Source organism: Macaca nemestrina, chromosome 3 (genome assembly GCF_043159975.1).
Source record: "Macaca nemestrina isolate mMacNem1 chromosome 3, mMacNem.hap1, whole genome shotgun sequence".
In the NCBI taxonomy this organism is placed as follows: domain Eukaryota; kingdom Metazoa; phylum Chordata; class Mammalia; order Primates; family Cercopithecidae; genus Macaca; species Macaca nemestrina.
This window is the reverse complement of record NC_092127.1, coordinates 148,343,800-148,357,963: the sequence shown is the minus strand read 5'-3', so window position 1 is coordinate 148,357,963 and position 14,164 is coordinate 148,343,800. Positions and strand designations below refer to the sequence as shown.

At 42.1% G+C, this 14,164-nt stretch overlaps 1 protein-coding gene across 1 annotated transcript in view; it reads right to left on the bottom strand.

Annotated features, from left to right (window-relative positions):
* The window catches only part of LOC105464780 (FRY like transcription coactivator), a 286,250-nt gene extending 286,023 nt beyond the window's left edge, over positions 1-227 (bottom strand). Inside the window, exon 1 of the mRNA XM_071093613.1 lies at positions 2-227. The gene's annotated coding sequence lies outside the window, so the exon portion shown is untranslated. The remainder of the gene's footprint in view (position 1) is intronic.
* Between the last annotated feature and the right edge of the window lie 13,937 nt (positions 228-14,164).

Here is a 14,164-nt window from a genome sequence, read left to right as displayed (position 1 = left end):
CCCGTCCCCAGTCCTAGTACAGCTGCCTCGCTCCTCCAGCGCCGCCAGTCCCCGCCCTCGGGCCCCTGGCTCCGTTCTCTTGACAATGGCGCGTCCCCTTTAAGGAATAATCCGAACGGAACCGATCTTTGGTTAAACCTCCCTCCGACTCTGATTTTAACCGGATTTCTCTCTCGCTCTCTCCCAAAGCCCGACGGCCGCCCGGCTGTGCTGCGAGCTCTTCCCACCCCTTCCCTGCCCCGCCCACCCTCTGGCCTTCCTGATTGGCGAGAGACACTACAACAGGAACACAGTCCTCCCCCTCCACTGGCCTGGCCAGCCGCCGCTCAAACTTGCTCCCACCTTCTCCCCGCCCCTTTTCCCGGGTTGGTCCTCCCTCTAATCATTCTCTGCCCTCGCCTCAAATGTCGCTTCGGAGCAGTGGCTCACCCTCCCGCCCCTGGAAAGCGAACTTTATTTTTATTGGTGAAAAGACATCTTCCTGTACACTTGATTGGGCAAGGAAAGAGCTAGTCTGCACGCCCCCTACCATTATTACTCTCCCTTTACGGGCTTGAGAAACACAGCCGCAAAGTCCTCCCCGCTTTGCCTGCTAGGAGCGACTTTCCCTTTAAATGTTGTTAGGGGTCGAGAACAAACTCATATCCTATACTGAGGAAAGCTGGAAAGGGATAAGAGAAAAATTCGAAATTTTCTCCCTATGAGTAATGTATCCAGAGCTGGCGCCCGGATCCTGCGGAACCTTATCCAATGATCCAGTGAATGGAATGATTAGAATTGAGTTAGAATACCTGAAAGTCCAGTGCTAATTCGTCCTGAGATGTACTCAACAAATTTCATCCACTGTCCGCTCTACTCATACCATTGATTGCACTGGCATTTTGCCACCCGGAAGAGCTTTAATCAAGTTATCTGCAAACCTGGAGATTTCCTTGCTTGTCTCGCAATTGTTAATTTAGAAAATCATTTCCATCACAAGTTCCGTTTAAGTCACGTCTTCTGTGACGTTCCGGCGTTTCCACGAGACCTGCTACTTTTTTGAAAAAATTAAGTAGATGGTACCCTTATGCCATCCTCAAAGTGTAGGACTTCGTTCCCCCTTGCTAGAACTGTAGGAAAAACACCCCAGGTCAGTTGAACCCAAGAGGGTACCATACGGCTGTTTCTTGAACGACTGAAGTGCTTCTCAGAAGAAAACGCGTCTCTCTAAGGGAAAGAGGGAGTCTGATACCAGAAGCTGGACCATGGAGAGGAACCTCACCCATTGAAAAGAGAAGAAATTATGGGGAAGCCTAGTGCGGGGTCTGCATTAGAGTTTCCCCAGTTTCCCATGGAAGCTGTAAGAACTAAAAGGTTTATTTCCGCTAAAATTGAGTACAGGTACAGCTTCGGTACCCATCTAAGAAAGTTAATGGAAAATGGTTATGTGTTCTCTCCCTCTTTGCGGATGAAGCTTGGAAGACTGTGTACTCCGGGGAGTTTAGTACATTTGCAGTGACACCCACAGTAGAATCTAATGATGCCAAGGAAGTGTCAGTACCCTAGAAAAGGGGCTTGATGATGACAGAGAAGGGTAAATAAACATCAGTTGGTAGTCCATAGGACTTTTCCCCAAGTACAGGTGAAAAATTTCATGAGGATTCCCAAAAATATGAAAGAGCAGGAGACAAAAGGGAACGTTGCAGGAAGGTGGTTTAGGTTTCACTAATGGGGGCAAGAGACGAAGAACCATCTGGGTTGCATTTATATGGCCTTCACAGATACACACATCCTCCCTATTAAGTCCCTGTAACTAAACCCCTATGCTTGGCCTATTCTGATTGTACTGTATATTAAAACTGCAGCCAAGCTAAACTAATACTTCTGGTTTACTCATTTACCACTCTCAAACTTTGAGACTGCTTCTGGGTTCTAATATTCTACATTAGAATATAAGAAGAAGAAGATTCTATGTACTGATATCTAGTACGATCTTCTGGAGATAAAGATATCCAGTATTTCAGGTATATACATGCCTGCAGCTTTTGTTCAAGGTCTAGGTGATGTTTTCAGGTTCTTTCTAAAACACCTGCCCTATGATAACCAACTTGTTGCTGCCCTCTTTAGCTGCACTAGCAGACTGGGCAATTAAACTAGAGAAGGCAGTCTACAGTAACCTCTAGATTCTCTTACTTGTGTTGAACCAACTATGCTGAGATCATCACCTTTCAAATATAAATTTGTGTTATTCTTTTCTCTAAATATTTCATATTTGCCCACAATAGGATCATTTATCACTTTTTAGCCCACACATGCAACTTCCTGGTACTAATACTCCTACTGGCATTTCACAGCAAAGAAGAATTTTAAAAATCTACAAACCTGGAGCTTACAGTGTACAGGTTATTCTTAAGAATGTTCAGTGTTGATGAACACGGCCCCAGTTCTAACCCTGGAGAATTTTACAAGTTGTACTTTCTCATTGAGAGAGACTTTATCTCCCTACCTTAGTTTCCCATTCTAAGCCCAATCCCCACTCCTTAAAAAAAGAATATTTCTCAGCTGGGTGCAGTCGCTCACGTCTGTAATCCTATCACTTTGGGAGGCCAAGGCAGGTGGATCACTTGAGGCGAGGAATTCAAGACCAGCCTGGGCAACGTGGTGAAACCCCGCCTCTACAAAAAATACAAAAATTAGCCAGCAGGGGTGGTCACAGGCCTGTAATCCCAGCTACTGGGGAGGCTGAGGCAGGAGAATCATTTGAACCTGAAAGATGGAGGTTGCAGTGAGCCAAGATTGCACCACTGTACTCCAGCCTGGGTGACAGAGTGTCACTCTGTCTCACACACACACACACACACACACCCTTCTCCAATGTGCTAATGCAAATAAAGCTTTTTAAATTCTTGTATATAGATGTTTGTTAGAGTCTTCTAAATGGTGAAATACAGCCGGGCACAGTGGCTCTCACCGGGCCAGTAATCTCAGCACTTTGGGAGGCCGAGGCAGGCAGATCACCTCAGGTTCGGAGTTCAAGAACAGCCTGGCCAACATGGTGAAACCTCGCCTTTACTAAAAATACAAAAATTAGCTGGGTGTGGTGGCGCATGCCTGTAACCCAAGCTACTCGGGAAGCTGAGGCAGGGGAATGGCTTGAACCCGGGAGACAGAGGTTGCAGTGAGCTGAGACTGCACCACTGCACTCCAGCCTGGACGACATAGCGTAACTCCATGTCAAAAATAAAAAATAGAAAAAAAAAGTGAAATATGTTATGATCACTATTCTCCCTTTTTATATGCAAACGTACCCCTCAAAGAGGTACCATAGTTTAACTAGTAATTATTTTTCCTCTGAAAAATTGTGTTACCATTCCTATTGGAAATTCTTTCCAGTTCACCACGCATTTATATAACGACTACTATGTGTTAAGAATAGTGAGAAAATGGGGGCCAGGTACAGTGGTTCACGCCTGTATTCCCAGCACTGGGAGGCTGAGGCAGTTAAATTGAGCTCAGGAGTTTGAGACCAGCCTGGCCAACATGGTTAAAACCCCGCCTCTCCTAAAAATACAAAATTAGTTGGGCGTGGTGGTGCATACCTGTAATGCCAGCTATTTGCGCCCCTGTAATCCCAGCTACTTGGGAGGCTGAGGTAGGAGAATCGCTTGAACCTGGGAGGTGGAGGTTGCAGTGAGCTGAAATGTCGCCATTGCACTCCAGCCTAGGCAACAAGAGTGAAACTCCGTCTAAAAACAAAAAGAATAGGGAGAAAATGATGAATATGTATCCATTCTACAGAGAGTATCGGTCATGAATCTCCACTTATAAGGGGCACAGTTTTTACCCTTTATTTCCTTCAAAGCTCATGTGTGGAGACTATGTATTCACCAGGGATTTTTCTATAGTAAAATTTTTTAAAATCCAGAGCATGGTGTGGTGGTGCACACCTGTAATCTCAGCTAGTGGGGAGGCTGAGATGGGAAGATTGCTTTGAGCCCAGAAGTTCAAGGCCAGCCTGGGTGACATAGCAAGATCCTGTCTTTAAAAAAAAAAAAAAAAAAAAAAAAATCCAACTAATAGAAGCTGTCAACCAAAATCACTTCACCTGTCCCATTAATATTGACAAGAATAAGTTAAAAGAAAATAAGTACACAGTAGTTTTATTTAATGAAAAAACTTCAGGAAATATTTCCTCAGTCTCCTAGGTCTCCTAGAGGAGGTCCAAGTACTTCACTCTCTAAAGTTAAATGTCTTGCTTTGTAAAATGAGAACTGATATTCATTGAGTATGTCATTATTGGGAAAAAGTTCAATTGTGTTCAGTATATGTCACCTACTGGGTAGAAAGTGGATATTAATGCATTTTTAGAAAGCTTTCCAATTATCTCTTGCTTAAAACCCTTTAGAGATTTCTCTAGGCACATTCTGAATATAAACACCACAGCAAAACATACAAGTATCTTTATAATCTGACTATGGGCTTCTTCTCAAATTTCTTCTGTGACCACTCCCTCGTTTGACACTGGAAGTGTCTGTTCTCTCAATATCAACTATCATGCTCTTTCAAGCTTCAATGCCATTCCCTTTGCGTAGAATAGCTTTCCCCTCTTTGCTCATCTGCAAGTGATCCACCCACCTCGGCCTCCCAAAACGCTGGGATTACAGGCATGAGCCACTGTATCCAGCCTCTTTGCATCTATTTTAAAGGATGGTTTAGAAATTAGAATATTCCTGGTCAGATGTGTTGGCTCATGCCTGTAATCCCAGTACTTTGAGAGGCTGAGGCAGGTGGATCATTTGAGGTTAGGCATTCTAGAACAGCCTGGCCAACATGGTGAAATCTCATCTCTACTAAAAATACAAAAATTAACAGGACGTGGTGGCACAAGCCTGTAGTCCCAGCTACTCAGGACGCTGAGGCAGGAGAATCGCTTGAACCGGGGAGGCGGAGGTTGCAGTGAGCCGAGATCATGCCACTGCACTCCAGCCCAGACAACAGAGTGAGAAGTAAAAGGCACTATATAAATAAAGACACCTATTTCAGTTTAACCCCCTTTGTCTACCTATTACTAAAAATATCTTTGAATTCAGGACCCAAGAGCATATAAAGTGGTTTTCAGATTAGACTGTTTAATTATTTAGAGGAATAAACAGTTCATCTGTTACTGCTCTTTTTCTTTCTTTCTTTCTTTCTTTCTTTTTTTTCCTTTTGGCTTTGAGATAGGGACTTTCGATGTTGCCCAGGCTGATCTAAAACTCTTGGCCTCAAGTGTTCCTCCCGCCTTGGTCTCTTTGAGTAGCTGGCATTACAAACACAAGTCACTGAGCTCAGCTAGTCTGCCACTGTTTGAATGGTTATCTAGTACTACGGTGAAATCATTTTGAAACTGTCTTATAATCTATTAGATTTATGTATGCTTTGAAGTATTGCTCTAGTAAGTATGAATTTCTAACTTTAAAAGATGACAGAAAGCAGTTTTTAATCTGTTCCTAGTTTATGAGTTGACAGAAAATAGATGAATAAAAGGAGATGCTCTATTTAAATGTATTGCCACCACCTATCAACTCATTATCCCATTTGAAAAAGAATTCATGAATTATCCAAAGAACTGGGAAATTTTTTGGTTGGGAGGTAAATCAGTTACATGAGCATACCGCTGGCAAAGGAGTATGCCATGTGACTGATCTCTGTTGGGGGGCTTCTGTCTGTTGACAGAGAAGCAGAAAAACAAAGGACAAAGGAAACCCTCATTAATTAATCTTACGAACTAAGCAAAATAAATGGACCACTTGTTTCAGCAACAGAAGCAAACTGTTGACAATTGAGAAAAGCCACCTCCAGGTGCTTTTGAATACCAACTGCCCCAGAGACCCAAAATACTATTGTCTAACACAGGGGTCAGCAAACTTTCTCTGTTAAGAGCCAGGTAGTAAATATTTTTGGCTTTGCAGGCCATATGGTCTCCGTTAAAACTACTCAACTCTGCTGCTATAGCCTGAAAGTGGTCAAAGACAATGTCTTATAAATTAATATGTAGGGTTATGTTCCAGTAAACTTTATTTATGGACACTGAAATTGAATTTCTTGTCATTTTCACGTGTCAAGAAATATCACGATTCTTTTGATTTTTTTTTCAACCATTAAGAAATGTAGAAACCATTCTTAGCTTGCCAGCCATAGAAAAACAGATGGTGGACTGGATTTGGCCCATGAGCTGTAGTGTGAGGCCCTCTGATTTAACGTAACTCGAAATCCTTTTTAAAAAACTATTTTTTTTTTTTAGTTGAGTACCTGGTATGTGTCAGCCACTATGCTAGACCTGGGACTATAATGTTTAACAAGATAGACATAGTCCCTGTCCTGATGGAGCTTATGGTGTAATAATTAGAACTATAATAAATGGCTCTGAGGGAAAAGTACAGAGGGTCTACACTATGAATTGTATCTAGACCAGACAATCTAGAAAGGCTTCCCTGAGGAATAATTCTTTGACAAGGACTGAAAAATGAGTGAAGTGAGAGATGGGAAAGAGGAAAGTATTTCAGGCAGAAGGCACAGCATGTGCAGCACTCTGGGGGCATTGAAATAAGGCGTGTGCCTGGAAAGTGCAAAGTGAAGGGGAGGGAGGAAAGCGGTGAAGTTGGAGAAATGGATAAAAGCAAAGCCTTCAGCACCTAATAGGTCTTTATTCAGAGTAGTAGAAGGTCATTGAAAGCTTAATATCAAGGCCATGACATGTTCAGATTTGCATTTTATTTTTATTTTATTTTGTTTTTCAGAAAGATGGTCTAGCTCTGTCACACAAGCTGGAGTGCAGAGGGACAATCATAGTTCACTGCAGCGTCAAACTTCTGGGCTCAAGGAATCCTCTCACCTCAGCCTCCTGAGTTAGCTCAGATTATAGACACACACCACCACACCCAGCTAATTTTAAAATTTTTTGTAAAGATGAGGTCCCACTGTGTTTCCCAGACTGCTCTTGAACTCCTAGGCTCAAATGATCCTCCTACCTCAGCCTCCCAAAGTGCTAGCTTATAGGTGTGAGCCACTGCGCCTGGTCTGCATTTTTATTTTTATTAATGTTTTTATAAGACGAAATCTCACTATATTGCCTGGGCTAGTCTCAAATTCCTGGGTTCAAGCCACCCCTCCTGCCTCAGCCTTCTGAGTAGCTGGGATTACAGGCACATGCCACACACCCAGCTCAGATTTGCATTTTTAAAAGATCACTAGCTACAATGTGAAGAATGGATTAGTGAGGAGGCAAGAGTAGTGATTACAATAGTCAAAAGCCTCTAGACCCTAGATGCTAGATCTCTAGACTCTGCACTCTAGACTCTAGGCTCTAGAGTCCAACACTAGCATTTTACCTATGCCAGTTACTGTTCTTAATGCTTTAAATATACCAATTCATTGAAAGTTCACAATTCCATAGATAGGAACTATTATCCACTACTTTACAGAGGATGAAACTTAACTACAGGCTGCCTTTCAATTTTTTTACCTTAGTATAGCCCCAGTTGCCTCTAGTTTAAAGAATTATGGAAAATAATTGCAGGAGAAAGATAAGAGTGAAGTCGAAAGACAGGCAGAAAGAAATAAAGAAGATGTATTCTACGAAACTATAGCCTTCGTTCAGATCCTAGTCTCTTTTCCAAGAAATTATATTGTTTACTGGGAAAGAGACTCAAATTCAACAAGGTAGCTGCCTTGGGTATCAGAAGACACCCTTATGAAAGTACAGATGCTCCTTGATTTATGATGTAGTTACATCCCAATAACCCATCATACATTGAAAATATCATAAATAGAAAATGCATTTAATACCTGCAATCTACCAAACATCATAGCCTAGCCTACCTTAAACATTCTCAGAGTACTTAGCCTAAATTGGGCAAAATCACCTAACACAAAGTCTACTTTATATAAAAAAAAAAAAGTGTTGAATATGTCATGTAATTTATTGACTATTATACTGAAAGCGAAAAACAGAATGGTTGTATTGGTTCTCGAAGTATAGTTTCTAGTGAATGCCTATTGCCAGTTAAGTTGAAAAGTCATAAATTGAACCATTAATATTCAAGGACTATCTGTAGTCCATGCAAAAATATACCCAATGCAATACACAGGACATAATTACCCTAAAACAGTACGCTCTGTTTATCCAAGATTCAAATTTAACTGAGTGTCCTGTATTTTATCTGGAAGTCGTAGGGAAGCACATTCCTTCCCATATTCCTAGATGCAAGCTGGAGACACCTGGCCCCTTAAGATTTAGAAAATCAGCCAGAGTGTGTACTTCAAACAACTCTAAAAGCCCTCTGGAGGATTTTTGTGAATTACCAGGGCAGGAATGTGGGACTGAGGAATTATGTTTTCACTTTTGCCTCCAGGCTCATTCTCTCTCTCCTCAGGACTCACTTCTGAGACTCTTCCAATCAATGTACAGAAACACTGTAAGTGTGGCAGATTTCACGGGAGAGTTAGGAGTTGAAGAGAGCTGTCACATCACGCATAGCCTGGAAAAAAACTCAAAGTAGGATTTATTATTTATTTATTTTATTTTATTTTTTGAGACAGGATCTCGGTCTGTCGCCCAGACTGGAATGCAGCAACATGATCGCAGCTCACTGCAACCTCGACCTCCCAGGCTCAAGCCATCCTCCCTTCTCAGCCTCCCTAGTAGCTAGGATTACAGGAGCATGCCACCAAGCCCAGCTAATTGTTTACTTTTTTTGTAGACACGGGAGTCTCCCTTTGTTCTCAGACTGGTCTTAAACTCCTGGGCTCAAGTGATCTTCCCACCTTGGCCTCCCAAAGTGCTGGGATTACAGGCATCAGCCGCTGTTGGGGTAGGATTTAACATATTCTCTTTTTTAGAGTCCTTTTGGCCACCTAGCACCAATGATTTCTCATGGTCCTCTGCCATAACCTCTGGGTCATGCTCACTCTGTTGACACACCCTTTTCCCTCCTCTGTCATATTCTCAACATTCTCTCAGTAGCCGAAAATGTCTCTCCTCCTAGAGAACAAATTCCTAAACTAAACAATTCTGACTTCCTCTCTCAAGTTTTGCAACCAGCTGATAGCCAAGACCTCAGGGTCTTAATCATTTATTGAGACATTCTTCCAAACAAAAAGAGTTTGAAATTCTTGCTGAGAAGAATTCTGATGCCAGAAGTTAAGACAATAACATTTTTTATTAAATTATTACAATGGTATCATTTTTTTGCCAGCATGCAGGAAAAAGAAGGATCTCTCTTTCAGTTGTATCCAATGGGACCCATTTGAATTAGTTACATCATCATTCTCCTGGAGGACATTCAATTGCTTTTTGCCCTGTGACTAGGTGCAATACAAGTTCAGGAAAAACTCTAACGGGCAGCATTTTGGATTCCATTATAGATTCTGGATAAGCCTGTTTATTTGTCTTTCTGCCTTTAAATTCAGAATTAAAGCTCATTATACTTTTTAAGATAAAGAAAAAAAGTTTTGGTAAATATGCCATAATTTGGTATAGCTGAAAGCATCGCCTGATCTTTTTAGAAAAAAAAAAAGAATGAAAGGTACTGTTAGGTAATTTTATGGTTTTGCTGTGTCCCTACCAAAGTTTTGTCTTGAATTGTAGCTCCTATAATTCTCACATGTTGTGGGAGAGGCCTGGTGGGAGATAATTGAATCATGGTTTCCTCCATTTTGTTTCCCCCCATACTGTTCTCATGGTAATGAATAAGTCTCATGAGATCTGATGATTTTATAAGGGGTTTCCCCTTTCACTTGGCTCTCTTCTCTCTTGACTGCCGCCATGTAACACTTGCCTTTCACCTTCCACCATGATTGTGAGGCCTCCCCAGGCACATGGAACCGTGAGTCCATCAAACCTCTCTTTCTTTATAAATTTCCTAGTCTCAGGTATGTCTTTATCAGCAGCATGAGAACAGACTAATACAGGTAAACTCAGGTAACAGTGAGGTGGAAAGAGGAGGCAAGAAGATATGAAGAAGTTGGGCTCTGTGGGACCAGAGGCTTGACTCAGACCCTAGTCCATGATCTTTTCCAAGGTTTATCTTCTAAATTTAGCTTTACTCATCAGCACTTTCCAGGTAGCTCCTAGATATTGCAAAAGCCACATAAAGGTATACAGACATAGTAATCTTGCTAGCCAATTAGCATAATAACTCAACAAAGACTTATAAATAAATATATCTGTGATGTCATCTATCACAGATGTAGTGACAAAGATAATTTGGTCATCCAGATACTCCTCTTAAAAACAGCTTTACCATAATTATCTGAAAATTATTAATAATAGATTCATCCATTGAGTAGTGTTTGGGTGCTTTTTCATTTGTTCGAACCATTCAAATAAAAGCCTTAATGTTTTACTACCTTTCTGCAAGTATAAATCTGGCCTGAATTTTAGGCCGGACTTTGGGAAAACATGTATGTATGATACTAATTTATTAATTATGTAAACGATAAGCAGATTAGTAATAAAGTAGCCAGACTGGCAAAATGATAATGGAGAAGTCATTTTTTCCTGATGTTTATCACACCAGAAATTTTTTATCTGCTACATGTAATAAAGGGCCAACATACTAAAACAAACTAAAAAAAAGAAAATCCTCTTTCAGTAAATTAGCCTTTTAACATAGAAAAAAATCCACAATAACTGAACAATAATCTAAATTGTCCTTCAAAGAGACACCTTGCCTTTAAATCTAATTCAGAATTAAAGCTGATCACACTTTTCAAGGTCAAGAAAGAAGGGTTTGGTAAACATGCCATAATTTGTTATAGCTGAAAGCATCACTTGATCTTTTTAGAAAAAAAAAGAAGAAGAATGAAAGGTGCTATTTGGTAAACTCAGGTAACAGTGAAGAGGAAAGAGGAGGCAGGAGGATATGTTTCTAGAGAATTTTGCTCTTTCACTCAATCAATGAAACAATATAAATCTTTATCTGTGAGGGGCCAACCCCACACAGGAAAATTGTCAGCTTTGCATGCCTCAGTATTTTGGCAGGTCACATTTTCCATAGACAAGTTTTACAACCCATATGTACATATCTGGTGGCTGTTGTGAAATCCCACTTAACACAATTTAGTATTTTGGATCTATTTATAGAAGTCCTGCTATGTGAACATTTTTAGCCTGTACAAATGTCAGCCTGGTAATTTTCATGCAAGTAAGGAAACAATTTGTTCTAGGCTCCAAAATGGTACTGACATCAAAAATGTCCTTCATATTGGGGAGCTTATGACTGAAGAATTTCCACAAAATCAGTAAAAATGGTGGCAATAGCACGTAAGTGGCAGTGCCAGTGAGACAGCAGTAACACATGGCCAAGATAGCAGAGGCAGAAGTCGTTGTTGAGTGATTGTGAGAGAGAAAGTATCTGGGTTTCACGTTCATCTCTTTCTCCCTAGATATGAAAGTTTTTCTTTTTTTTTTTTGGAGATAAATTCATCTTGCTCTGTCACCCAGGCTGCAGTGCAATGGTGCAATCTTGGCTTACTGCAACCTCTGCCTCCCTGGTTCAAGTGATTCTCGTGTCTTAGCCTCCTGATTAGCTGGGATTACAGGTGCCTGCCACCATGCCCAGCTAATTTTTGTATTTTTAGTAGAGATGGGATTTCCCCATGTTGGCCAGTCTGATCTCAAACTCCTGAGCTCAGGTAATCCGCCCACCTTGGCCTCCCAAAGTGTTGGGATTACAGGCATGAGCCACCGTGCCCATCTATAGATGAAGGCTCTACCAGTCTCAGAGAATCTGGGTGGTGGTTGTGATTATTGGTTTGTTTGTTTGCTTTAATGACAATTACATTACAGAACCCAAGCTGTTTTTCTAGTGCCATCTCCCACTGTTCTCTGATATTTTAATCAAACTGGCCTATATACTATTCCCGAGATTTGTTCACTGCCCTTGTCTACACCACAGAGAAAGCTCTTGGGAGACTGCCATCTAAGAAAGTTAACAGAAAATTGGAGAAAGCAAGAGTATAATATTTTATCATTGGCATTCTGGTTTGTACATCATTGTTACAAGTTTGAATAATGTCAGTCCAGTCCACTGAGAGCAGCTGGGGAGACAGAACAGTCTGGCTGTGTCCCCTACGAGTGGCCCTAAGAAACCTGTAAGTAAAGGCTGGGCGCGGTGGCTCATGCCTATAATCCCAGCACTTTTGGAGGCCAAGGCGGGTGGATCACCTGAGGCCAGAAGTTCGAGACCAGCCTGGCCAACATGGTGAAACCCTGTCTCTACCAAAAATACAAAAATTATCCGAGTGAGATGGTGGATGCCAGTATTCCCAGTTCCTCGGGATGCTGAGGCAGGATAATTGCTTGAACCCAGGAGGCGGAGGTTGCAGTGAGCCGAGATCATGCCACTGCACTCCAGTCTGGGTGACAGAGCGAGACTCTGTCTCAAAAGAAACCTGTTAATGAATCTGAGGTGGGTGAGACTAGGACAGACAACAGAGTCCTCTTAATGTATTCGGTATCTATCAATGGGCAGGCCCACAGGGGCACAAACTATTATCAGTATTTATGGACCACACATAAGCATCCTTAAGGATTCTGGAAATAAGAGAGGTCTAAAGGTCATCTTGGAATTCATTTTAAAGCCAACACATAATGAATCAGAGAAGCCCAGAATCACCATAAAAAGACAGAATGGCTCCCAACCCTACACGGCTTATCAGGAAAGGATAATATGTGCCATTGTATCTAAAAAGATATGCATGTCCATCAGAATGGGAATGGTTAGCTACAGATGTATACAAATAGGAGAGTCATATAAAATTGCTGGCAGCCTTTATTCAAGCCCTTATGGAGAGAGGATGCCACGATTGAAGGCCTCAGTTTGTCAATCCTAGTGGTAAGAATGTTATTATTACATGTGCTTTACATGTGTTCACTTGCTGACTTCTTAAAAATATCATGTAGTGCTGTATTGGTCCGGGTTCCTTTTTTTTTTTTTTTTTTTTTTTTTTTTTGAGACAGAATCTTGTTCTGTTGCCCAGGCTGGAGTGCAGTGGCATGATCTCAGCTCACTGCAACCTCCGACTCCCAGGTTCAAGCAATTCTCATGCCTCAGCCTCCCAAACAGCTGGGATTACAGGCACACACCATCACGACTGCCTAATTTTTGTAATTTTAGTAGAGATGGGGTTTCACCGCATTGGCCAGGCTGGTCTCAAAGCCTCAAGTGATCCTCCTGCCTCGGCCTCCCTCACGCTGGGATTACAGGTGTGAGCCACCATGCCTAGCTGGTCAAGGTTCTTCTGTTGCAAATGAGAAAAGCCAACCCTGACTAGCTAAAGCAAGAAGGGGAGCATTAGGAGAGGACACACGGACTTCTTAAGATAGGGGAAGACTGCTGAGCCTCAGAAGGGCCTGGAATAGGGAGGTGGCAGGCAATACTCCAGGCTCTCTCTCCAGTGCTTATGGTCCCAGTCTCTGCTTCTCTGGGCAAGCCTGCTTCCTTCCCCTCTCCCATTTTTCTTCAGACCCAGACTCAACTAACTCTAGCCGCATGTGAACAGGCATCATTAACTCCACAGAGGCAGCCTCCAATCCCAAGTTTACATGACTTCATTCAAGCAAACAGACCAGACTGGATATAATCTCTGGGTCTAAATTACAAATTCCTATGAAAGGGAACCTGATTGGCCCTACCTAAATAAGGAGTCCACCCCTTATTTATTTCCCTGTGAACAGTGGTGCAAGGTCACAACATAAAAATAGCGTTACTAGAGGGCCACATAGAGGGAGGAAGTGAGAAAGGGGGGGAAAGTGTTTATTATTAGAGAAGTAAACCAGGGTGTCCTGTGAAGACATCCCAAAAAGTATCTAGTACAGGTAGGGACTATTCTTTTTTTTGCAGGGGGATGGAGTCTCACTCTGTTGCCCAGGCTAGAGTGCAGTGGCACAACCTCAGCTCACTGCAGCCTCCACCTCCCAGATTCAAGTCATTCTTCTGCCTCAGCCTACCAAGTAGCCTGGACTACAGGCATGCATCATCACACCTGGCTAACTTTTATATTTTTAGTAGAGACGAGGGTTTCACCATGTTGGCCAGGCTGGTCTCCAACTCCTGACCTCAAGTGATCCGCCCACCTCGGCCTCCCAAAGTGCTGGGATTACTGGCATGAGCCACTACTCTGGTTTGCTGGGCACTATTAT